We start from the raw sequence: 27,775 nt of genomic DNA, 5'->3' as shown, positions 1-27,775 counted from the left end.
ACTTTTTTCCTGTGGACAATTGGACTTTAAACAACTACCCGTGAGTAGAACGGAAAATTGGATCTTTAAACACCTTAATTTGGCATCAAACGGGAAGGTTTCAAACAGGAAGTCCGCCTTCCTCTTTTGTAAATAGATTGAAGCAAAGACGTTGCAAACTAAAGTCTGGAAAGCCTTTTGTAAAGGATTAAATTTCCATCGGTTAAAACTACCAAACCCCCCTTGGAAGCAGGAGAAGAGGGGGGAAATTTTAGATCGCCTAAGCCTGCAGGAGAGAGAGCGAAGGAAGATAAATTACCACCGTTTTGAACCTGGGAACGGGCTGCCAGTAAGATTGACGTTTTGGGAAAGTTCATTGACTGTGAATAAAACGCATATTGACAGATAGTCAAACAAGAGAAATATATTTTTTCCATTGTTTCCTTTTGCACTTGAAAAGGAGCAATTGTAACTGAAAATTGAACTAACTTTGTTGCTGGATCTGTGTTTAAAAGGACGGATACAAACAGAAACTGTTTCCCCTAGAGGGAGTACTTGAAACTGTTGCAGGAGTGGAGCTGGGGAATTTCCCAGCTGTAGAGATTAAAGACCGTGAGAAACAGAGATTGACCTTGAACAAGAATGTTGACAGAAGAAGCCTTAGTGATTGCATTCTGCAAGACAAGTGCTTTATTGGAACAGCTTCATAAGAAGACGGATGTGATGATTATTAAATTTGACAATATGCGACAAAAAATGACTGATTTGGGACAAAAAGTGAATACCTATACAGAAACAACTCAGGATTTGATTCAGGAATCTGTTTTGACATGGCAAGCTGTGGAGAAGACGAAAGAGAAAGTTGTTGTTGAACCTCAAGTAACCCAAGTGGAGAGAGCCCCGGCCTTACAGAGGCAATTTGATGAACATAAGCTGTTGCCCTTTACGATTGAATCCAGAGAAAGTCAGATTTGGAGGGATGGAGTCCCGCTTGGACTGGAGAAGGAAAGTTGGATAGACCCCCTTATGCAGGTTTGGGACCTGGATGTGGGTCAGGGGAAGATTGGAGTTGTGGGGGCCCTCAGCTTTGGAGGGATTTTGAAATACGCTCTGAAATATTTTTTGGACTTTAGTTCTGACTATGGAGAATGGGCTGACCTGTCGAGAAGGAATAAGGACATTGTTAGGTTGGAGTTTCCCGGAGATCCACTCCTCAGTGCCAAAGGAAGGAAATTAAGAATAAGAACAGCAGAAGACAAAGTAAAGCACATGTATAAATATGAAGAAGATCTGCAGAAGGGAGATGGAAAAGAGTTAAGAGCCTCGGATAGAAGATCACCAGGTTGATGGACCATATGGAATTGATAGAAAGGACTGACAGAATCCGAGACCCAGGGAGAAGAGACGGTGGAAGAAGATTGGGAAAAAGTTTAAAAAATTTATCTAGAGAAATATCGTAAAATTAATAAGTGTTAGAAAAATGTTGGAATGAAATTATACGGCTTTAGTAGAAATGTTATAAGGAGTTAAGTATAAATAAGTTTTAGAGTTTTTATGGTAAGATAAGGTTAAAATAAATTAAGATAATTAAATGACAGAAAACAGTGAAAGATGGAAAGGAGTTGCTGAAATAATTAATAACTAGAACACAAAAAAGGGAGGTGTGAGGAGGTCGATGAAATAAGTTAATGAAAGATAAAGATATGGAAATATTGGTTGTGTTTTTAATTGTTTTTGCTTTTGTTTTTGTTCTGATGTACTGTGTCTTTTATCTTTTTTATTATTATATGTACTGTAATGTATTGATTTGTATTGTTTATCTTTTTTTGTTTTTTCTTTTCTATTTCGCTTTGTAATTCTTAAACTTTCAATAAATATTATTTTTTTAAAAAAGAGGGTGAAGGTTGGGGCAGGTCCAAAGGCTGCTGGTCTCTCAGGCAGAGGTGAGGCAGTGGCCATGTTTCTTTACTCTCCCGTTCTGCAGCTCGATAGAGCGGCTGCTACTAAAGGACAGTGGAGGGGCTCCTGTGCCTCAAATGGCGCCTCTCGCCATTGTGCCGTGAGCCCCTTTAGTACTATTAAAAACAACAATACGAACATCGGCTCCCATCTTCGTTAGGGACTGTGGTAATCTCCAGGACGATCTACTGCATTTTCCTTTTATCTGGGCTCCTTGTTACTTTGGAAGCTGCCGCATTGTTCCAGGGCAAACTCTCCCTCAGGCACTGTTGATGTCGTGTCAGGCACTCGCTGACGATGCTTCGTAACGTCGTAGGTGAATAAGAAACAAAACACACAGGCCCGTGGGAGTATGCGAGAACAGCGTGCTTCTAAGAAGTTGGCTTGGCATCTGGGACAAATTTTAAAACCTTACATAGCAATAACCTCCTGGATCAGTCCAATGGCTCATCCAGTCCGCGAGATCTGTAAGCAGGAACCGAACACAAGAACATCCCCCTGTGGCTTCCAACTATTGATATTCAGAATTATTTTTTCCCCTCCAGCCATGGACGCAGAGTCTAGCCATTGTGGCTAGTAGCAATTGGTAGCCCTCTGCCCCTTGAATTTGTCTAATCCCCTTTGAAAGCCACCTGGGTGGCTTCTATGGGAGTGAGCGCCATAATTTAACTACGCACCGCGTGAAGATTCAGGCAGCAGGTTGGCAATCTGGAAGAAGAGAAGGAGCATGCCATCAGTATAATAGAATTATAGAGTTGGAAGGGACTATGAGAATGATCTAGTCCAACCCCTTGCAGCGCCAGCGTGGTGTAGTGGTTAAGAGCGGTGGACTCGTAATCTGGGGAACCGGGTTCGCGTCCCCGCTCCTCCACCTGCAGCTGCTGGGTGACCTTGGGCCAGTCACACTTCTCTGAAGTCTCTCAGCCTCACTCACCTCACAGAGTGTTTGTTGTGGGGGAGGAAGGGAAAGGAGAATGTTAGCCGCTTTGAGACTCCTTAAAGGGAGTGAAAGGCGGGATATCAAATCCAAACTCTTCTTCTTCTTTTTGTCCAACGTGGGACTCAAACCCATGATCCCGGGATTAAGAGTTTCACGCTCTAACAATTGAGCTACGCTTCCCCTAATCTCAAAAGTTGCTTCTTCCCTATCCCTTCTTTTTCTCCCTCCATTTTGTTTTGAAGAATGGGGCCTTAATACTGCATTAATGAAAAATAAAATGGAATAACAACAACTTGAGCAAGCTCCCGATTCTTCAACCAGCACACAGTTTATACTGTTGTCTGAAGCGCCAGTTTGCTAGCATTCCTTCCAAAGTTTATTTATTCCTTTAAAGCAAGGGTAGGCAACATGGTGCCCACCAGAAATTGCTGGACTACAACCTACCCCCTCCCTGAGCCCAATGGTCACATTGACTGGGGATTATGGGAATTGTAGTCCAACAACATTTGGGAGGGCTTCACAGGGCCGACCCCTGCTTTAAATGCTTTCTTCTGTGCACATACAGACCACCTCAGGTTTCAAACAAAACAACAGGAGCTCCATGTCCTGTGTAAATACTATCACATAACAATAAGAAATCCCACACTTAGTCTAGCTCTAGGTAGTGGGGAATGGTGTTGAGGGTTTCTTTGTTCTCGTACCTCTCTGTGTGCCGGGGGGGTGGAGGGGAAGAGTTATTTGTTTGAAGAGGTGACACCTGCTTTTCTCAAACGTAGCCCCCACTATATCTTCATCCTGTACTTATTTTCTGCCTCACTAAGCACATGTTACTTGTTGCGATTTCATCTGGTTTCAGGCAAGGAAAAGAAAAGAAAAAGGGCAACAAGGCTTTTTGATTTCTCTGAGGGGTTCTGAATAAATGAATAAAATGCAACTGCCAAAGAATACTGATTTATTATTATTATTATTTGGCATACTAACTGATAGATAAAACGCATGGCTGCTACTGGATGTTATTCTCTCTCAAAAAAAATTATGTTTTTTGATATGTGTCAGGTTGGTAATTAATTTCTGGTTGGGTCTCTTAGCACAGTTACGTATGTGACCCTGCCGAGAAAAACTCTTGGGTGCTCAAAATGGCGACACTTTGTTGGGGCCCTTTCCATTATGTGAATTCACAAAAGGTCCTTCAGAGCCATTTTCAGTCGAAATATTGCTCACCTCACCCCACAGCTTGAACATCTACCTTAATAGAATGAATAACAAATTATGTTTGAATGAGATTCACCTTCACTTCAGATTGAAACAAATTGTGAATGACCAGCTTCTCTTAAATTTAACTCCAGCTTTGTGTGTCAAAACGGCACTCTTTTACCAGGGAACGAAAACAGTTGTGTGCACACAATTACACACACACACACACGTTGCCCAGGGATTTCTGCACTGGATGGGAGACATGCTGTGAACTGTTAGATACTTCACTGTTCTTTTTGTGCACGTTTCATAACTAGATGTGGCAGGAACCACACACTTCTCCTCTTATTCCTGTCCCTGTTTATCTGAGGAGAAACAAAATCCAGCATGATGTCACTGCAGCCCAGCCAATGGCAGCCAGTGAAGTGTCGTGGAGGCGGAGACCTTGCCACAAGGTTGACCTTGAGCTACGTGGTGCAATTTTGTAGGTGTTACCAAAACCGGGAGAGGGAACGTGGTGTTGCTGTCTTTGGCAGCACATATACAGCTCCCATCGCATGTAATTCAATTTATTTATCTATTTTTATGTCTCTGAGCCTGCCAATAACATTTTCTCCAGGTTTCTGTAGCAGCAAGATTAAAACCTGGAAGATGACAAGGCGAGAAATTTACACCTAAGCGTCCTAAAATATGGTCTTTTGGCCGCTGCTTAACCAATCCTATGCAAATGCAGCAGTGCAGAAATGAAGTTTAGTTAATGGAGATTGGGAAGAATGGGTGCTTTATGATGGTGCTGTAGGCATTGGGAACCCAACTCAGCCTCGGTCCTGTATACCTGAAGGAGCGTCTCCACCCCCATCGTTCAGCCCGGACACTGAGATCCAGTGCCAAGGGCCTTCTGGCGGTTCCCTTATTGCGAGAAGTGAGGCTACAGGGAACCAGACAGAAGGCCTTCTCGGTAGTGGCACCCGCCCTGTGGAACGCCCTCCCATCAGATGTCAAAGAGATAAATAATTACCTGACATTCAGAAGACATCTTAAGGCAGCCCTGTTCAGGGATGTTTTTAATATGTACTGTTTTTAACACTGATTGGGAGCCGCCCAGAGTGGCTGGGGAAACTCAGCCAGATGGGCGGGGTATAAATAATAAATTATTATTATTATTATTATTATTATTATTATTATTATTATTATTATAACTGCATACAACAGAAGTGAAGGATTTTGACACAGCTTTGCCTAAATTTGCAGGACTGCAAAAGCAAATCGATGTGTGGGGTAGATCTTGTGCAAAGTGTGAGCATACTGATAAAGCCAATTGTACAGGGAATTGTGCATTCATGATCTTGCAGTTTGGTGATGACATCTATAGCTCCTCTGCTGAAAGTTTATCCTAGTAAGCTGAGCCAGGCTTTTCCATTTCTGGAGAATTCATTTTATTAACTATGACCAAGGAGAACATCTGTTAAAATTCCATTACATTTAGTTCATGGGAAAAAGGGGGCGGTAAAGGAGGGAAGCCCTCTCCGATCCTAAATTCTCCTTAGACTTTTCTTTTTTCCTCTGAAGCTAACATTCTTTTAACAGATGTCTGAAATGGACATTATAATGAATGAAAACTTAGCATTGAAACTAGCCCTTTACGCAACTGCAGCTTTCACCGTGGTTTAGGTGTAATGATTTATTCTGCATAGTAATAATGCAATTAACGCTAACACATCTTGCATTATTTAAATTGCTTTCTTCATTGCTGCGAATCTGCAATAAGCCTTCTCAGGATCCTTCTCTCCCCCCCCCCCCATGACTTAGAAGATTTAATTTTTTTTCAGAAATGCAGTGAAAAGACTAAAATGTATTGCGGGCTTACTGAGCTGTTTTCCCACCCCCACCTCATACCAGGTCTAACTTTGCCCCTGGGTCAAATGCTCCACATGCCCCCACCCACTCACTGTCCCCTTGGTCACGAAATGGTGAGGGTGGTTACTGTCTGTACCCCCCCCCCAGAAGTATGTAAAGCTGCAGAAAGAAGTTGCAAGAGTGGTTCTTTCCCCCCATTTCCTCTTTCAACTCTCTGTGCTTTTCCAAGCTCATATTCATTCCGTTGGTTCTGACTGGGTTGTTTGGAAAACCAAAGTATGTGTGTCAACATGCACTTTCTCTTTCTGTGTCCCGGGGGGTTGGGTGGAGGCGTGTGATCTGGTAAGGTGGGAGGGAAGGAACCAAAAGGTGGTGTCCGCAGCACTTGCATCAAAGTCGAAATGCACCCACAGGCCTAAAAATGTTGGTGACCTTAGCACAACACGTTAATCCGGAAGGTTTTTTTGTTAATTGGAATTTAAGTATGACCGAGTAGGGAAGGCACCAGACAAAAACAATCCGCTTTCTTTTGGGTCTGTGGTTCTGGAGCAGGCATAGGCAAACTCAGCCCCCCCAGATGTTTTGGGACTACAACTCTCATCATCCCTAGCTAACAGGACCAGTGGTCAAGGATGATGGGAATTGTAGTCCCAAAACATCTGGGGGGGCTGAGTTTGCCTATGCCTGTTCTGGAGTGACAGAAGAGCAGGTACAATCCTTGGAAGAAAAATCTTTTCCTAAAGTGATGTGAGCTATGATAGCTTGCTCCGGGCTGGCTTTGATTTTTATTCATCTGCTACTCAAGGGCTGAACCAAATAGGAAACACTGGAGGATTATTACAACTTAATATCTTTCAGATGCAGTGTTTGCAACTGCTGTGATCAACACGTGCGGTGGAATTCTATAGTAAGCATATGCAGAGGGGCCATGAAACGAGAACTGGGCTCATGTTGCACTTTAAATATACCTCTCCATATTGAACAGGTTGCCTGTATCAGGACTTTCTCTGCAACTGCTGGGCCCCTAAACTTGTCCCCCTACACAACCAAAGAAAGAAACGGCGACATAGGTTTGCTGGGCCGCCACTCCATTCAATCTTTTGGCTGTATAACTATGTTTTGTATGAGTTGCATGTGTGCAAAGACCCGAAGGCAAACAGTGCAGTGCCACTTTGGCTTTGGGCTCATTTTGTGGAATCATAGAATTGTAGAGCTGGAAGGGACCACTAGGGTCATCTAGTCCAACCCCAACTTGGGGCTCAAACCCACAACCCTAGGATTCAGAGTCACATGCTCTATTTCATACGTAACATTAGCTTCAAACATGAAAACTTTGGAAAAGCAGCTTCTAATACAGTGGTACATTGGGTTACAGATGCTTCAGGTTACAGTCTCCGCTAACCCAGAAATAGTACCTTGGGTTAAGAACTTTGCTTCAGAATGAGAACAGAAATTGTGTGGTGGCAGTGGGAAGCCCCATTAGCTAATGTGGTACCTCAGGTTAAGAACAGTTTCAGGTTAAGAACAGACCTCCAGAACGAATTAAGTTCTTAACCCAAGGTATCATTGTATAGTATGGTAGATTTCGTCACTGCAAATTTAGCCCCTCATAGGGTTACAAGTGCCTATAAGAACATGACTGACCTGAAAAAACACTGGAACCACCGAAACTTGATTTCCGTTTTTCAAAAGGCTAACATGATGTTGATGTCACCCATGAATTGTGCTACAATTTAAATAACTGCATGAAATGGGGAGGACGGTTTGTGGCCTTTGGATGTTGTTGGACTACAGTTCCCATCAGTCCCAGCCAGCATAGCATGTGGTCAGGGCTGACAGGAGTAGTAGTCCAACAACAGATTCTCTACCTCTGGTGCAAAACATTTTCCCTCCTGTGCCGAGAGGCAAAGTTTTCGTTTTCAGTAAGATCAGCTGTGTGACACCATCTTTTTTATGTTCACAAGGAGTTCTTAATACGTGGGATTTAAAAAGGAATTTTCTTTCATGGAGCAATGTTTGCTCTTGATTTAAGTTGGTGGAAAGCTTCCCATTTTCTTCCTTCCGTTCAGATTTAAGTTATCTCTGCAGGCATACTCACTTGCTCCATGCACCAAGGATCGGGACCTTAGACTCTTTGTCAAGCAACCAACATTTTTTTGGGTTTCCAAGGAATTTAGACCGGCTATCACAACACTGAGAGAGGAATGTGGAGGTGATGGGTGGATTGAAGAGGCAGATTTGGAATCTAAATACTCTGTCAGAAGCTTCCCTTAAATAGGTATTGTTGTGTCTCAACTGGGACACAAACTGCTCCCTCCCTCCTCCTCCTCCCTGTGTGAATTGACTTCCTTTCCAGGTTAGAAATAACTATTTAATATAATGATGTCTGAACAGCTGTGACTGCAGTTTTGTTTCTAAACCAGAGCCTGAAGAAAGATTCATCTGGGTTTCAATCTCTAGTTTAGAAGCAATCTAGAAGAACCTTTGGCTACACTGGAACAGCTGTTGCCATTATCGCTGACCAGGAAAAGGAAAAGGTATGAGACCCCAATAGAGTCTACTACTCCTCGTTCCCAGCTCTGTTTAATGAGATATTTCAACTGGAGATTTGGGAACCGTTTGATGAGCTAAGTACAGTGGTACTCTCTACTTACGGCCGCAATCCTTTCTGGGGTGCCGTTCGCACCCTGAAAAGTCCGTAAGTAGAGCGCTGCTTGTGCACGTGACGTGAGAGATTGCTCCTGCACATGCACGAACCAGCGAACCCGGAAGTCAACACTTCTGAGTTTGCCGCGTTCATAACCTGAAAAAATGCAACGTGAAGCAAATGCAACTCGAGGTATGACTGTATGTGCTCTTCCATATATTGATGCCTCCTTTGTAAAATGCCCACTGCCTCGACTTTTAAGCCAAGCCGTGAATTCTGTATTCAATCTGTAGTGTGCTTAAATAATTTGCTTGGACTAGTTCTTTTTGAAGGTGGAGGTTTATTCAACGTAGAATATTTAGCTCTGTTTGCTAAAGGCAACAATTTTGTATTTTTAATTGTAAAGCCAATTTGAAGGCTTTTCAGTCGTGGGGTCTCATTGCACTAAAAACAACAAGAAGAAAATGAAGTAGGGTTGAGTGACAATTCCTTAACAATACTCTAGAGGGTGCCTGATGTCTGCATTGTTTGGAGGTGTTTAAACCACACAAGGTCTTTATCTTCACATTGGAGAAACCTGTTCAAGCTACTTTATCCTTTGCTTTACTTTTCGTAGAAGAGAACTCCATATTAAACTCACTGTGGCTTGCTTGACTGAGAGCTTTAGAAATAAAGAAACCAAGCAAGATGTGGATTACTATGATTTATCAGATTGGTTCTCAAACAGCTGAATTTTCATGGGAAGCGGGTAAAAGAGTCTTCCAAATCTTTAGTTCTTGCCTCACTTTTGAAATACCATTTAGATAGTAATCCCAAATCAGATGATCTAAAAAAAACCAAATTGGGATGCTTCAGAAACAAAAGGTTTGTCATAGCCTTTGGTGGCTATGAATTTGATAGCGAGGGCTACCTTTAGTCTGCTGAAAAATGATTTTATCTTAAGTCTGCTTAAAAAAAAAAAGCTCAACAGCTGTTTTGTCCGGATTTTCACTGTTTGAAATATGGCAACCATAAAACCTTGTGAGCTTCGCCCCCTCCCGTAAAGTGGATTTTCAGTTGTCTCCAGCTGTAGTTGAAGCTGTAGAGCAATTGAGGTTGTCTTTCGGAAGAATCACTAAAAAAAAATTCAATGAGCAGCAATTCCCTTGAAACTGGCCACCCCGCCCCCATCCCCGGTGCAACCTTGGGTAGGTTTTGCGAACATTATGAAGCCAATTAATTGTTAAATACTGATAAAAAAATCTTTTAGGTGACTTTTAAAGGATGTTTTGAAAGTGGTGGTGTTTCAAAAGCTGCTAATTTGTGTGAAACCAATTGCATATGTTACTCAAGTAGTCTGGCCAGTTCTCCTCAAAAGTAATCTTAACACCTGCCGATTTTCAACTGAAAATTAATTTCAAGCACCCTTAACCCCCCCCCACAAAATTTACACTTGCCAGTCATCTTTAAAGGATATTTAAGGCTGGTATATGGGGACCCATAGTTGTAAAAGGCTGATCTAGACAGAATAGCCTCATCTGGCTGGTGCATTAATCTGTGGAGATAGTTAAAGACTACAAGTGACGACTCATGAGAGACTTACTAAGTCCACAGAAGTTACAACCCTGCAAAAAAAAATTTTTTTTGTACTATCCTACAATACCATGCCCACTGAGGACAAGGGGAAGCCCCCTCCCCTGTGACCAGCATGGAAATGCCTGCTTCTTGCCTCTTAGCAGGCCACTAAAAACAAAACAAACAGTTTTTATATTACACAGAAAGATGGAAGTGTATGAAGCAATCTCCCAGTCTTCTACAAGTCTGCAGGATTTCCACCATGGTTATAGAAAGTCTTTCCTTCCTTGTGGCTTGCATGAAACTGAAGTGGGCTAGTAGAGAAGGGATAAGGCGGCCTAATCTTTTCTCAACCGGTGTGCTTGCTTGTCTGCAAGGAATTCTTAGTCACCTATAGCTACCAAGATTGGCTACCTGCCAGGGATATTGGAAAGCTTCAATAAATCAACTGTTTTAGACAGTCACTTCATAATGTTCCTCACTCCTTTGTGCTTGCTAGCATAACTCTATAGGATTTGACCAAGCAATGAAAGTAATTGGATTCTAGGGCACTTTCAGGCACGAAAGTAGACTGTCTAAAACAGTTCAGCACCAAGGGCCTTCTGGCGGTTCCCTCACTGCGAGAAGCGAAGTTACAGGGAACCAGGCAGAGGGCCTTCTCGGTAGTGGCACCCTCCCTGTGGAAGCCCTCCCATCAGATGTCAAGGAAATAAACAACTACCAGACTTTTAGAAGACACCTGAAGGTAACCCTGTTTAGGCAAGTTTTTAATGTTTGATGTTATATTGTATTTTTAATATTTTGTTGGAAGCAGCCCAGAGTGGCTGGGAAAACCCAGTCAGTTAGGTGGGGATTAAATATATTATTATTATTATTATTATTATTATTATTATTATTATATTTTCATTAACATTAATTACATCCCCATTTCAACGTATCTTATTTCAATGTATCTCTGCTTGAATAATAGTAGTATGGTTTCAAGTATCATTGTTGAGTACAAGGTCTAAATCTGTACTGTGAGAGCGGCTGGACCTTCCTTAACTGCAATGTTATTGCTTAAAGAGATTGATTTAAAATTTGCATTCTGCGAAAGGCAACGTCTTCTACAAGAATTAATGGGAAGAGTACTGTTAATGTTGCATAACCTGCACAAAAATGACTTCATTCTGGCACTCCATCAGTATAATTATATGTGTTTTTGTATGTTTGTATATGCGATAATATCCTTGCACGTGTACTATTCCCAAATCCCCCTCACAGATGACTACACCTTTTCCTGCCTTTCCCCCCCTTTTCCCTTCATCCCCTTCTTACCAAGAAAGGATCACAGCCATCAAAATTGGCAAGCGTTAAGCATGATAATTAGTTCAATACACTGACCAATTCTCTGAATTACAAGTTCAAAGGAACATGTGGACATGGATGAAATCAGATTTTGGCATTTCTCACTCTGATTGTTCCAGGACACTTGGAGCTTCTTTCATCTGTAAATAACTGATGGGTTTTAATGCCTGGCTCAAAATACTTCAAACACGTTTTGCAAAGTTTTGTTTTTAGTCTTAGAGCTAATTTTATGTCACAGCTTTGAACCATATTAATGAAATTATTCATGTTTTTGTGATTTCAAGGAGTGCTTGTGGATATTTTATTTTTTATTTTAATTAAGAAGCTTTTTACTCTTGGATTAGTATGCAAGGCATATGTCTTTGTACTGTGTTATATGTTTCCCCCAATTCGTTAGTTTAAAAGGCCAGATGGTAAATTCAAAATATTATTTCTTAATCTTTATTTCCACCCACCCCCTTCTCCAGGGAGCTCATGCTTCCTTCTTTCTTCCTACAGTGAGGTGGGTAAGACTTGAGATAGAGTCACCCAGTGAGCTTCATGGTTGAAAAAGGATGTGATCCCAGTTTTCCTCAGTCATAAGCCCTATTCTCATCTTCTAAGCATGTTTGCTGGATGCAGAGAATGCATGAGAACATAATAATAGCCTGTTGGGCCAAGCCAATGCTCCATCTAGCCCAGAATCCTGTTCTCACAGTGGCCAATCGGGTGCTGGTAGGGGAGACCAGGGAGAAGAACATGGGCGCAAGAGCACTCTCCCCTCTCATGGTTGCCGGTGAGATTCTGCTCAACCCGGAGAGGACAGGGGCAGAAGGTGTGTGCAAGATTGTATGTATAACTTTTATTCCATATGATCAGGAACCCTATGCGATCACTGCCCCCACCCCTTGCAAACAGTGAAAACAGGGCTACAGTAATAAAATAATAATAATAATAATAATAATAATAATAATAATAATAATAATAATAATAATTTATTTATACCCCACCCATCTGGCTGGGCTTCCCCAGCCACTCTGGGCGGCTTCCAAAAAAATATTAAAATACTGGAATACATCAAACATTAAAAGCTTCCCTTAACAGGGCTGCCTTCAGATGTCTTCTAAAAGTCTGGTAGTTATTTTTCTCTTTGACATCTTGTGGGAGGGCATTCCACAGGGCGGGTGCCACTACCGAGAAGGCCCTCCACCTGGTTCCCTGTAACTTGGCTTCTCGCAGTGAGGGAACCGCCAGAAGGCCCTCAGTGCTGGACCTCAATGTCCGGGTAGAACGATGGGGGTGGAGACGCTCCTTCAAATATACAGTGGTGCCCCGCAAGACGAATGCCTCGCAAGACGGAAAACTCGCTAGACGAAAGAGTTTTCCGTTTTGGAGGTGCTTCGCAAAACAAATTTCCTATGGGCTTGCTTCGCAAGACGATAATGTCTTGCGAGTTCCTGCTGGTTTTTCCCCCTTCCCCCCCTTTTCTAAGCCGCTAAGCCGCTTATCAGCTGATCCGATCAGCAGATAAGCCGCTAAAAGCCGCTAATAGCGCTAATCCGCTAATCCGTCAATGGGCTTGCTTCGCAAGACGAAAAAACCGCTAGACGAAGAGAATCACAGAACGGATTCTTTTCGTCTTGCGAGGCACCACTGTACTGGACCAAGGCAGTTTGGGGGTTTAAAGGTCAGCACCAACACTTTGAATTGTGCTCGGAAACATACTGGGAGCCAATGTAGGTCTTTCAAGTCTTAACACGATACTGGCTCTTGCTTTCTTGAATCATCTTTAAGTGTTACCTCATGAAAGTAGTGCTCTTCATTTAATGGCGGATTTGGGCTGAAAATTTGAAAAGGATTAAGCCCCTCCTGATGGCAGAAAATCGAGTGGGTCACTGATCTTTAAGGGTTTTCTCTGTGCTGCTGCGATGTGCACACTCGAGTAAGAAGGTTCCCCAAAGTTTTAAGGCGATACTGTGTTTTTGTAAAGGCAAGGTAACTTGAGTATGAAGAATAATGACTTGCTTCGAAAGTGATAGCCTGTTGGTTGGGAGAACCAATTCTCGGACTTTAGTTAGTTTCAGCTGCTCTGGTTGATTTCAGTGGGACTTGGAGCATTTTGTGGATCGGGGTTAAGAATTTTACAACACTAGTGTATGCCAGTGTATTTCTCAAATGTGTGTCCCAAACGATTTTGTGGGCTACAACTCCCATCATGCCTAGCTAGCAGGACCAGTGGTCAGGGATGATGGGAGTTGTAGCCCAACAACAGCTGGGGACCCAAGTTTGAGAAACACTGCACTAGTGGTTAAAACTTGTTTGGATCTTTCTTTCTTTCTTTCTTGGCTGATCCTAAACGGCCCTAATTTTGCTTCCCTGGTCACAGGTGGTGAACATGGAGGGAAGATTTCTCTAAGTGTTGGAGCGTTATTAACAGCGACATTCAGGGACCTGTTTTTTGTTTTGTTTCCCTTGCACCCCAGAAATTTCCAGTATTTTAATTTGGGTGATTTTGGCCAAAGATTTACACATACACACACACAAGCATTACAATACCAAAGACAGAGACCGAAAAGACTCAACTGAAGAACTACCGCCCAATTTCGTTACTCAATGTGGATTACAAAATTTTTGCAGACATTTTAGCAAAAAGATTTAAAAGAGTACTGATGGAGAAGATTCACAGAGACCAAGCAGGCTTTCTCCCAAAGAGACACCTCTCAGACAATGTTAGGAATATAATAGACATTTTGGAAAAGTTAGAGGTGAACATAAATACTAAAGCAGTCTTGATATTTGTGGATGCGGAGAAAGCCTTTGACAATATTTCGTGGAGTTTTATGAAAAAGAATCTTCATGGGATGGGGGTAGGACAAGGATTTGAGAATGGTATGGGTGCAATATATTCCGAACAAAAAGCTAAGTTGATTGTAAACAATGTAATAACTGAGGAACTTAAGATAGAAAAAGGAACACGACAGGGGTGCCCAATTTCTCCATTGCTTTTTATTTCGGTCCTGGAGGTGTTGCTGAACATGATTAGAGAGGACCAGCAAGTTAAAGGTGTAAAGGTCGGAGCCAAACATTATAAGTTGAGAGCGTTTGCAGATGACCTTGTATTGACCTTGCAAGAGCCAAACACTAGTACAAAAAGAGTGTTGGAAATAATCCAACAATTTGGACAGGTAGCTGGATTTAAATTGAATAAACAAAAAACTAGTGTCTTAGGGAAAAACTTAACAGACATGGAGAAGAATAAGTTTCAAGAAGAGACAGGTTTGATGGTAGTTAAGAAGGTGAAATATCTAGGGGTTAATTTAACATCTAAAAACTTGAATTTGTATAAGGACAACTATGAAAAATGTTGGTCAGAAATTAAAAAGGATCTAGAAATATGGTCAAATTTGAGATTGTCAATGTTAGGCCGAATTGCAGTGATTAAGATGAATGTATTGCCTAGAATGTTATTTTTATTTCAAACTTTGCAGATTATTGACAAGATGGACTGTTTCAAGAGGTGGCAGAAAGACATTGCGAAATTTGTCTGGCAGGGCAAAAAGCCCAGAATAAAATATAAAATATTAACAGATGCAAAAGAAAGAGGGGGATTTGCCCTGCCGGACTTAAAATTGTACTATGAAGCAGCAGCATTCTGCTGGCTGAAAGAGTGGATGCTCCTCGAGAATACAGATACCTTGGATTTAGAAGGTTTCAATAATGCATTTGGCTGGCATGCATATCTATGGTATGACAAAATCAAAGTGCACAGTGCCTTTAAAAATCATATTGTAAGGAAAGCGTTGTTTAATGTTTGGATGAGATATAAAGATCTGTTGGAAAACAAAACCCCTAGATGGTTGTCACCCTTAGAGGCTAAGGCCCACAAGAAAGTCAATATGGAGGTCGGATGGCCAAAGTATTGTGAGATTTTAGAACAGGATGGAGAGAAATTGAAATTAAAGAGCCATGAAAAACTAAAACCCAAAGTACAAGATTGGCTCCACTATTATCAAATAATGGAGGTTTTTAAACAAGACAGGAAAATTGGCTTCCAGGTGGAAAAATCAAAACTTGAGACAGAATTGTTAGAACCCAATACTAAGAATTTGTCAAGAATGTATAACCTGCTGTTGAAATGGAATACACAAGATGAAACAGTTAAATCAGCTATGATTAAGTGGGCACAGGACATTGGTCATAATATTATGTCTGCTGACTGGGAAAGGTTGTGGAACACCGGTATTAAATTTACGGCATGTAATGCTCTAAAGGAAAATGTGATGAAAATGATTTATAGGTGGTACATGACCCCAGTTAAGCTAGCAAAAATTTACCATTTGCCTGACAACAAATGTTGGAAATGTAAGGAAACTGAAGGTACTTTTTATCATCTTTGGTGGACATGCCCGAAGATTAAGGCTTTCTGGGAAATGATATATAATGAAATGAAAAAGGTATTTAAATATACCTTCCTTAAGAAACCAGAGGCCTTTCTCTTGGGCATTGTCGGCCAATTGGTGCCAAAAAAGGATAGAACTTTTTTCATGTATGCAACAACAGCAGCAAGAATACTGATCGCAAAGTATTGGAAGACACAAGACTTACCCACCTTGGAAGAATGCCAGATGAAAGTGATTGACTATATGACATTGGCGGAAATGACGAGCAGAATTCGTGACCAGGGAAAGGAGACTGCGGAAGAAGACTGGAAGAAATTTAAGATTTATCTTAAGGACTATTATAAACTTGATGAAGTTTAGAATGTCGAGATTTTACAGAGAGAAAGGGTTGCAGTAATATAAGATTAGATTAAGAAAGGACTACGATGAATTAGGACGGGAAAAAACATTTACAAGTTGCTATAAAAATTTGGACATGAGGATGCAGAAAGGGGAGGTATGGGGAAGTCCGAGGAAAGAAGTTTATGAAAGGACATTATGAAATTATATTTGTTTGTTTGTCTGTTTTCTTTATGTTTGTTTGTTATAAAAACTTTTGTAAAACCAATAAAAATTTTATAAAAAAAAAAACAAGCATTACAATATCTACAATGAGTTATAACTGACGTGCTGTTTTTCTGCTGCTAACTTCTAGTGGTTGGATCTCATCTCTGTTCTGTCTTTGTTCTTACTGTTATTCCCAGCAGTATACCATCTGAGGTAATCATATTACAGCGTGTCAGCTGCAATTATAACTCCCCATATTTACATCTCTAGTCTCATCTGTGTTTACATCTATGCTTAGCTAGGCAGGGCACTGCACAAGTGGCGTGTTGCATGTGTCCTGAGCGCAGAAAAAAGTACTATACTAGGTATAATGTCCCCTTCTAGAATCTACACATGTATGGAGATAAGTTCTGATAATGCCCTTATCTGCTTTGCGGGTAGGATGAATACTGTTGTTCATATTTGGTCATGCTTAGGCTGTACTCAGCCTGCAACTTATACTTAACCTGTGTTTAAAGCCATTTGTTTTACGTCACCTTGAGTACAGATATATTGTAGAAAGGTGACAAAATAATTAATGTTTAAAGTAATCGTGCCTGGGAGCTGGCTTCAGTAAGGCTCCCAATAATTTGCCCAAGCAATTTTTGAAACCGTTAACTTTTTATTGGTTCCCTCACAATTCCTTCGAAAATGAGAAAGCTGCTGTTTGATTTTGATTTGTTGAAGGAATAAGTTCTTTAACAAGTTTTGGACAGAGTTCAGAACAAATTGCTTCGCTGACCCTGCTCCAGAACAAAGTTTCAGTAATATGCTTAGAACTTGCTTCGGTTCATTCTCTCTCTTTCTTTTAATGGCAAAGTACCACAAATACCACAATGCATTGTCTACAAAGTAATAGCCAGGTGGGCAGCTAGGGGGAAAACTGTGCAAGTAGAGGGAACATTCTGGAGTGACGTCATCCTGTTAGAATTCTTTTCAGCGTTGGAACAAATTCATCTCACACCTGCTATGCTTGGCAGTCAACTTCATTTCCATCTCACTGTGGAGTGGTGGGGGTGGGGGAAGGGGACAGAATTTAGAAAATACCTTTAGAGTGGTGCCTGTATATTTTGTGTGTGTGAACGAACACACCCACACACACCCACACACACCACATGGTATGCAAGGAAAGAGTGAAAAGAGAAAGAAGACTGAAAGAAATAAGATTCTGCCTTCAAAATAAAATGGAAAGACTGAAAGTCAAGGATTTAAGTAGTGGCGGGGCTTAGATATTCTCCTCCAGCCCCTAACCTCTTCTACAGACTGACTTTTTCCATGTGTGTAAGCAGGCAAGGCCTGCATGCTACTGGGTTTGAGTTTCGAGGGTTCCTCTCAAGGTGTTTCTCATGGATTGTCTCAGTTTTATTCCAGGAATGAGTAAGAGATTAATTTCTCTCTCTCCCATCCCCGCTTCCAATTTTTTGTGTCTCTCCCTCTCAGCTGTCATTTCCCTCAGCCATCATTTGTCACAGTTCTCACCTCCACTGAGAATTCTCCTCCAGAAATTGGGTAGAAACATCCTTAATTCATGTAACTGAAAACTAATTACTAATGTAACTACAAGGCTGTTGCAAATTGGTGGTCTTTATTTGAACCAGGAATATGGTTTGGGGGTTTGTGTGTGAGAGACATTTATTTTTGAAAAGGAGTGGTAGCCAGAAGGAAAAGTATGGTAGGCGGTTGGATGAGGTGGGCATAAAAGAGGGACAGAGAATCCCGTTAGATAGTGAAAGCTGAACACTGGAAAAGTTTGTCGCTTATAAGGTCTAGGAAATTGCTTTGATAAAGAGAATAAGCACATTAAATCATTTCCTTTGCAGATTAACTGGAATTCTTCCATGATGTAAGGTTTATGTAAAACAGCCCCCAGGTGATACAAGAGAGGTAAAGCCATGGACTTTGGATAGCTGAAATCAATGGTTGCACTTCTGGTTTTAACACAATGTTTTGTTTTTTTAAAAAATGATATTTATTAGAAGTTTAAAGATTACAGAAAAAAGAGAAGAGGAAAACAATAAGAAATTTAACAGAACATACATTACAATAGATAAAAAGAGAGACATAAAAAAACAATACAACAATACAGCAAAAAACAAACAAACACTAAAACACATGCAATATTCCATATCTTTACCTTTCATTTACTTGTTTCATCGACCTCCTCACACCTCCCTTTTTTGTATTCTAGTTCAATTCACTATTTCAGCAAATTCTTTCCATCTTTCTCAATTTTTGTTCTATAATTTATCTTAACGGTCTAACCTTAATTTTTTTCATTTTAGCCCATTATCAATCAGCTTTTACTTAATTCTTTATTACATTTCTGCTAAAACCATATAGCTTCATTCCAGCATCCTTCTAACATTCATTGATTTTGCAATGTTTTTGAAAATATACTTTTTCCAATCTTCTTCCACCAACTCTTCTCCCTGGTCTCGTATTCTGTTATTTTTATGTTTCACTTGTCAGTGTCTGGAACAAATAGCTAAAAGGGAACCATTCCCCCCTCCCCCTGTAATATTCTATTTCTTTAAGACATGTTTTGTTGCGTGGAAAGAGAGACGCCATGTGGAATGTGTTCCTTAACAACTAACAAGGCATTTCCCTTTGCTCTTTAATATAAAAATGATTTGAAATGTGATTTTTATATGAGGAATTGTTACAGGAAAGTCTCATCAGATAGGTGGATGGCAGGTAAATCCCAAGGATGTGCGAAGCTGAATTTGCTGCTGCTGTGTTTACATTTAGTTGAAGGGGGTCATTTTTAAAAAATCCATCTTGTCAGTCAGTCAAATCTTTTTGCTTAAAACCCTGGCCATCACAAAAATAAAGAAATTCAAGCCATTTTGAGGTACACTTTGGCATAACTGATCCCTAGCACGCCAGACCCAATGTTGTCCAATGAAATTTTATCTAAATTTTGTCCATTGGGCTGCTAATGCAAACAGAAACCTTATACTGTATGTAGTGTTATAACTAACATAACCAGGAAAGAATTCCAGGGGAATGTCATAATATGGTGCTGTTTCCCTGTAAAAGTCGATAGTAGAAACTAGCCATAAGAGGCCTTGCTCCAGTTCCTGAAAGTTTTGCAAGTTGACAGACTCAGTGCCAGCATCTACGTTCTGCTTCTCTAAGGATTGAATAATGTGCAAGCTTGTTAATTTGGTCATTGGGGTCTTTATTTTCTTTGCGTACAGCTTTTGGGCTTCAGCTAGGACCACTTTGCCTTTGCCTAGTGAAGGGTCATTTGCTTTACAAGTCTTTGATGCTTGCTATATCAGCTGTTTTCCTCCCAGCATTTATGGTACAGCTGTGTAGAGGCTCTTTTCATCCATCCATGCTGATAATTCATTTGAACTTAGGCATCCAAGAATTTAACCATTCACTTTCTACAATTGGGGAAAAAGCGGGAGGGTGGGTTTTGTAGATTAGAATTGTTCTCCACTAAGAAGTCCCAACATCGAGACTGAACATATAAAAATCACGTTCGCAGATTGTGGGTTGTATCATACTTAGAGTAGACCCATCAGAATTAATAATGACTAATTCAACTCCATGGATTTCTGTGAGTCTATACTGAGTACAACTTACTTGGGTGAAACCCCACATTGTTTCTTCAGATAGTTAAAGGTAAAGGTAAAGGTACCCCTGCCCAAACGGGCCAGTCTTGCCAGACTCTGGGGTTTGTGCGCCCATCTCACATTTATTGGCCGGGGGCCAGCGCTGTCCGGAGACACTTCCGGGTCACGTGGCCAGCGTGACAACGCTGCTCTGGCGAGCCAGAGCCGCACACGGAACGCCGTTTACCTTCCCGCTGGTAAGCGGTACCTATTTATCTACTTGCCCCCGGGGGTGCTTTCGAACTGCTAGGTTGGCAGGCGCTGGGACCGAGCAGCGGGAGCGCACCCCGCCGCGGGGATTCGAACCGCCGACCTTTCGATCGGCAAGCCCTAGGCGCTGAGGCTTTAGCCCACAGCGCCACCCGCGTCCCATTCAGATAGTTATTACAGTACAAATCAGTGATTGAAGCAGTCTATAGAATCAAGGTTTTTGGTGTTGTGAACAAATGGTTTCATGGCACAGAGAAGGAATTTGTAAAAAGGAAAAGAAAAAAAAGGGGGTTATGGCTGCCCCAGCTATTGCCAAAATTGCAATCTCACATTGAAAGCAGCCAAAGAGCTGGCGCTGATTATTCATGCAGATTGTCACTGATTAGTTTTTAATTTCCTACTTCGTTACAATAAAAAAGAGATGATTAATATCAATCACAATAGCAGTTTCTCCTGATAACCTTACATCATCAACTTGGATTCAAGTTAAATAAAAGAACTTCGGGGGGGGGGGGAGAGAGCAAATGCGAAGAAACAAACAAAAATCAAATGAATAACTTACGCGTTGCTTTTAAATGACACCTAATACTGCATTAGCACATACGGCATCTTGTACTTGCATGTTCTAATAAATTATGAAAGTATTTTGCATACTGTTACCAATGTTGTTAAATTTTAATCATAGATATGATGCCTTAGACCCATGATAGTCAATTCAACAGGTGTATTTTACGAATTACACCTGATAGAAGCCAGTTGCAAATTAGTTTTTATGAAAGTAGCACATCTTTAAAGATGATGCACCTTACAACTGGGCAAGCGACTCGTGATGTTCCTTAAACTGATCATTATTCTCCCCCCCCCCCAAACTAGTTTCCTTTTTTGGATTGCTTGCACTTAGCAACCTGCTTTTTCATTTTCAGAGTACTTCACATAAACTGTTTTAAACACATGCATCTACTTGTTCACCATAGATAGCACACAGATTTCTTGAGAAGTGCAGTGGCTTGTATCACCTAGCAGAATTCTGGTTGCTTGATTATATTATGTGGATGACTCAAGGCAGACTCTAGAAGGGCTGTGTGCTATAAGGAGTTAGGTTTTAATGCATTTCCCCCCTGACAAAATGTCTGGATTTTTATTATATCACAGGCAAAATGAACATAAAAAGATCCAACTGGATCAGGCCAACAGCCCATTTAGCACATGAAGGGCCAGGCCTCCCGATGTTATATCCAAGTGTTGTTGTTGTTTAGTTGTTTAGTCGTGTCCGACTCTTCGTGACCCCATGGACCAGAACACGCCAGGCACTCCTGTCTTCCACTGCCTCCCACAGTTTTGTCAAACTCATGTAGGTAGCTTCGAGAACACTGTCCAACCATCTGGTCCTCTGTCGTCCCCTTCTCCTTGTGCCCTCAATCTTTCCCAACATCAGGGTCTTTTCCAGGGAGTCTTCTCTTCTCATGAGGTGGCCCAAGTATTGGAGCCTCAGCTTCACGATCTGTCCTTCCAGTGAGCACTCAGGGCTGATTTTCTTAAGAATAGATATATTTGATCTTCTTGCAGTCCATGGGACTCTCATAATTCAAAAGCATCAATTCTTTGGCGATCAGCCTTCTCTATGGTCCAGCCATACATATCCATATATATATCCAAGTGTAGCACTTGATTTTTTTCCCCCTTTGGGAATGAATGGCAGCCATTTAGTGATGGCACAAGAAAAGAAAAATCACATGCAGAAGGAGCAAAGCATATTTATAGAAAAATGATAGTATATGTTAATGACATAGTCCAGCAATGGAGGGGCAAGTGGGAGGGCAAGCACCTTGTGTTTTAAAGGGGGCACTTGTCCCCCGCCCCCCCCGGTGCTGCCCACACAGCCATTCACTTACATTGAAAGAAGTGACACTTGTGCACTCGGGATTATTATTGTGATGGGTGTGAAACTACTCCCTCACCCCTGATGACCCAGCAGTTAAGAATTAAACCTACTCCCATCTAGGAAATCTGACCAATTCTTTGCGTAGCCCCATCCTTGGTTCTGTTTCTTGGTTGCTGTAGTGCAGTGCGTTTACAAAGCATTTCTGAGAACTCTGGGATTGCACACTGTGAAGATGGGCAATAGTGGACAACCTTCCCCAAAAGACAGCTCGTCCACAGTTACTAACGTGTGAGCCGCAGAGCGCTCACTTTCACATAAGGCACCACAAACATGACTGAGTTGACACCCTAGAACATGCCCCAGAATTATATTCAAGACTGAAAGGGCTCATCAACAGAATAATCCTTATAAGCTGCGCTTGCTTGGGCATGAAGGAGCTCACATGAAGCTTTAGGTTCCGGCATTCGCCTTTATACTGCCAGGAGAAAGACTCCTGAAGAGCTGAATTTCAGTTTGTATGATTTCTGGCTTGTTACTTAGAAACCAGAAAGTGTGTTGTTAAACACACTGTTCAGTTTCTAAATAAGCTAACTCCGAACCCAGGTTTATGAAGCTGGCTTGTGAAACGAACCAGAATTTGGTTTTAAACAGCAAACCCTGATTCGTCTGTAGTGGCAAGCAAGGTTTTGTGGAAACTGAAGCTAAAGAAGTCCTCATCCTGGCTCCATCAGTGTGTGTGTCAGGAGGGTGTTGCAGGAGCCAAAGACTTGTAGCCTCTCCTTCCTGCTCAGGCGCATAGCACTAAACTGTGGTTTAACATTGCGTGCAAACTGGCTCTTCCACCACAGACTAATATGACTCCTTCTTTCCCTGGATCTTCTTGTTTTTCTTAGAAAATTTCCCTTCTTAAAATCTAGTGTCATGCAAATAGTGTTCCTTTTAATTACAAATGAGCCAGTTCATTCTCACTAACGTTTTGTAAATATTAGTCAGATTTTGTCCTCATTAAGTATCAACAATGACGGTATCACTCTCTTGCAAAATAACCAATACTTTGATGGCCAAAAACAACAATCTGAGTATAAGCAATATGGCATATGTTTGTTGGGCCTCATGAATGTGAGCACTTCAGGAGCCAGAGAGGCAGGAGCAGCCAAGTATATTCAGTTTTGATTTTCAGGCAAATATATGTTGCCTTGCATGTTGTGCTACCTCTTCTCCCTTTGCATTAAAGAATTAAGGGTACAGTAGAGATTGTATACACAACCTTATGGTATTTAGTTCTCTGCTTGCAATGTTACTCAGATTTTTGTTTTTTTTTCCAAGAGGAGATGTATTGTCAGAATCTCATTTCTTGTAATTTGAATCCATTGGTTTTGGTCCTACCTCTGGAGGAGCAGAAAACAAGCTTGTTCCATCTTCCATGTGACAGCCCTTAAGGTATTTGAAGGTGGCTATCATATCTCCTCTCAGTCTCCTCTTTTCCAGGCTAAGCACACCCAGCTCCTTCAACTGTTCCTTATAAGGCTTGGTTTCCACACCCTTGCTCATCTTGGTTGCCCTCCTCTGCACATGTTTGTCGTGCCCAGAACTGGACACTGGACACTAGTTGTCGTCTGATCAAGGCAGAATAGAGTGGTACTATTCCTTCCCTTGATCTGCATAGTCTACTTCTGTTGCTGCAGCCTAGAATAGCATTAGCTCTTTCTGTTTTTTCCTTTTTTTTGCTGCTGCATCACACTGTTGACTGATGTTTAGCTTGTGGTCTACTAAGACCCCTAGATCCTTTTCACATGTACTGCTGTCAAGCCAAGTGTGCCCCGTCTTATATTTATGCACCTGGTTGTTCCAGCCTTAACGTAGAACCTTACATTCATATGTATATTAGCTGGGCTATTAAGAGACAGTCCATTTTCCTCCCATATATGCGGAATCATTCGGCTGCTTCCTTCTAGTAAGTTGAGCATCTGAGGAAAGTGACTGCAGAGTTTCCTACCCTCCTGTAAGGAGACGAGTCTCTTGCAGCAGAGCAGTTGGCTGAGACCTACCAGCTTGCGCCCATCTGTTGGCAACCATTGTTTGATGTACACACTGCTTTTAGATACAGAAGGTTGTCATGTGTATGGAACATGTATTCCACTGGAGGAAACAAGCATTGCCATTCACTGGTTTCAGTTTTCTTTATACTATCTCTCAAGGATATGTTTTAAAGTAAATTCAAGCTCTCCGTCTGAATCTGTTGGCCACCTGATAACATGTTGTGTGTACACACACACACACACACACACACACAAAGCAGTTTCTCCTAAGGGAGGGAGAAGGTGGGTAAAACTAGCATGCTGTCGGCTTTTAAAAAGTGTTCAGTAGGTTGAGGTTTAGTTTCAGTAATTTGGAAACGGATCTTTTATTTCATATTAATTTTATGACTGATATGTGATCTGTGTTCATAGTAGACACAATGGTTATACAAAATATGTCACTGATGGATTCGTTTGGCTGAGGCCGTTTCAAAGGTGTTCATACTCAGTCTTAAAATTGCTTCCCTTCAACATCCTTTCCTGCTGATGAGTTTGTGTCTGTCTCTGTGTGTGTGTCATTCATGTGGGTGGGATTGGTCCCGGTTTCACCTACTTGATTGGAATCCTTGATTGGAATGCAAATGTCTGTCAAGAGGCCAAGAAGTAACCTCAATGGACATTTGACTGCGTATACAGTCAAAATGCGCATACAATCAGTCCAAGTATGTCCCTAAAATATTCAGTCTATAATAGTGTGCTGTAGGAGATGTAGTTCTCTAAACACTGCTCAGGTTGGTTTTGATAAAAGGAGAAAGACGGCAAATATTAATTCATCAATTCCTTATCTTGCTGCTGTGATTGCATGTGACTTATATCAACTACAGAAGATTTTGCAAAAATTTTGCTCTTATTTCAGTCATCCACATGCTTAAATTTTGACTGACCAGTTTGGATTGATCTCGGCATAACTAATCTAATATGTATGCAGTCTATAGGCCAGGACGAATACCTTCCTTCCACAATCTACTGGACACAGGCAAGCTTTCCCTCTAAACTGTACAACCATGATTTTTTTGTTTCCCCCAATCTTCAATCCATACTGCATCTGGTAGGGAAAATTCCACCGTCAGTTTATTATGTCTTGCGTTCTCTGTATATGTCTGTCTGTTGCTGTCTCTTGACTCTCTTTCATTGCAGTTTGGGAGTTCCAACTCCTGTCCCTTTCATATCTGAATCATAGAATGATAGAATCATAGAGTTGGAATAGACCACAAGGGCCATCGAGTCCAACCCCCTGCCAAGCAGGAAACACCATCAGAGCACGCCTGACATATGGTTGTCAAGCCTCTGCTTAAAGACCTCCAAAGAAGGAGACTCCACCACACTCCTTGGCAGCAAATTCCACTGTTGAACAGCTCTTACTGTCAGGAAGTTCTTCCTAATGTTTAGGTGGAATCTTCTTTCTTGTAGTTTGGATCCATTGCTCCGTGTCTGCTTCTCTGGAGCAGCAGAAAACAACCTCTCTCCCTCCTCTATGTGACATCCTTTCATATATTTGAACATGGCTATCATATCACCCCTTAACCTCCTCTTCTCCAGGCTAAACATGCCCAGCTCCCTTAGCCGTTCCTCATAAGGCATCGTTTCCAGGCCTTTGACCATTTTGGTTGCCCTCCTCTGGACACATTCCAGTTTGTCAGTGTCCTTCTTGAACTGTGGTGCCCAGAACTGGACACAGTACTCCAGGTGAGGTCTGACCAGAGCAGAATACACTGGCACTATTACTTCCCTTGATCTAGATGCTATACTACTATTGATGTAGCCCAGAATTACATTGGCTTTTTTAGCTGCCGCGTCACACTGTTGGCTCATGTCAAGTTTGTGGTCAACCAAGACTCCTAGATCCTTTTCACATGTACTGCTCTCAAGCCAGGTGTCCCCCATCTTGTATTTGTGCCTCTCATTTTTTTTGCCCAAGTGCAATACTTTACATTTCTCCCTGTTAAAGTTCATCTTGTTTGTTTTGGCCCAGTTCTCTAATCTGTCAAGGTCGTTTTGAAGTGTGATCCTGTCCTCTGGGGTGTTAGCCACCCCTCCCAGTTTGGTGCCATCTGCAAATTTGATCAGGATGCCCTTGAGTCCATCATCCAAGTCATTGATAAAGATGTTGAATAAGACCGAGCCCAAGACAGAACCCTGTGGCACCCCACTAGTCACGCTTCTCCAGGATGAAGAGGAACCATTGATGAGCACCCTTTGGGTTCGGTCAGTCAGCCAGTTACAAATCCACTGAATGGTAGCATAGTCAAGACCGCATTTTACCAGCTTCTTTACAAGAATATCATGGGGCACCTTGTCAAATGCCTTGCTGAAATCAAGGTAGGCTACATCCACTGCGTTCCCTTCATCTACCAGGCTTGTAATCTGTATGGTAGCTAGAGAAAGTTATGACAGGCACAGCTTCATCCATTACAATGCTACTGTTGTGTAGGAAGCCACACCTCCTGGCACCATTCAGTTGGGTCCTGGGCCTTTCTCAAGGCTGGGCCAAGGTCAGGACTCAAGTACTGTCTGCGTATTTGCTGGGGAGCTTCGGTGTCATGTACGAATCTTGCATTCATAAAAGCCAAATTTAACAATTTTGTGTCATTGCTTAGCTCTTTGCCCCCTGCCACAAACTAAATTTACATTTCTTTGTCCAACTGGGTTTTGGGAAGATGTTTTGAGATGTTTTGGGACGCGGGTGGCGCTGTGGGCTAAAGCCTCAACGCCTAGGGCTTGCCGATCGAAAGGTCGGCGGTTCGAATCCCCGCGGCGGGGTGCGCTCCCGCTGTTCGGTCCCAGCGCCTGCCCACCTAGCAGTTCGAAAGCACCTCCGGGTGCAAGTAGATAAATAGGTACCGCTTACCAGCGGGAAGGTAAACGGCGTTCCGTGTGCGGCTCTGGCTCGCCAGAGCAGCGATGTCACGCTGGCCACGTGACCCGGAAGTGTCCCCGGACAGCGCTGGCCCCCGGCCAATAAATGTGAGATGGGCGCACAAACCCCACAGTCTGTCAAGACTGGCCCGTTCGGGCAGGGGTACCTTTACCTTTACCTTTGAAATGTTTGGGAATTTTGATAAATAATATTTTTTTGGGGGAGGGGGGGGTCTGGGAAAAGTTATTTGAACTCATGGAGAAGTACAGAGTTGTGAAAATGTGATTGTAGGGAGATGCAGACTGAGGGATTATGTAAGGTTTCTTCGTTTGCTCTAGCAGCCCAAAGAAAACTTGAGTAAAATGGAGTCTTGTGTTTTGGGGATCATCTTAAAATGCATCTTTCAGCTTGGTGTCTGTCTGCCCCTCCGAAATAAATTTTGCTGACCATTGGGTTTAGCAAATAAATTTGATTAACTGGACTCCTAGTCAGTGTAATTCTCATGGTAATTCTTTTTTAAAAAGTTAACGTTATTTGGACTTCACATAACTTTACAATCCATAACAAATTGACATTGTGAGTTAAGACCAATCAATATGGTGAAAATTCGTTTTCATTTTTTTAAAGCACAAAGCGCATTGCAAACAAATGAATACAAATTATTTTATCAAACAGCTAAGAGAT

At 41.8% G+C, this 27,775-nt stretch overlaps 1 protein-coding gene across 4 annotated transcripts in view; it reads left to right on the top strand.

The window, feature by feature from the left end:
* Positions 1-27,775, top strand: part of SLC25A26 (solute carrier family 25 member 26) — a 140,029-nt gene that overhangs the window by 30,238 nt on the left and 82,016 nt on the right. The window lies entirely within an intron of this gene.

This window comes from Podarcis vaucheri, assembly GCF_965113315.1.
Source record: "Podarcis vaucheri genome assembly, chromosome: 2".
Classification (NCBI taxonomy): domain Eukaryota; kingdom Metazoa; phylum Chordata; class Lepidosauria; order Squamata; family Lacertidae; genus Podarcis; species Podarcis vaucheri.
This window is presented reverse-complemented; position numbering and strand designations above follow the sequence as displayed.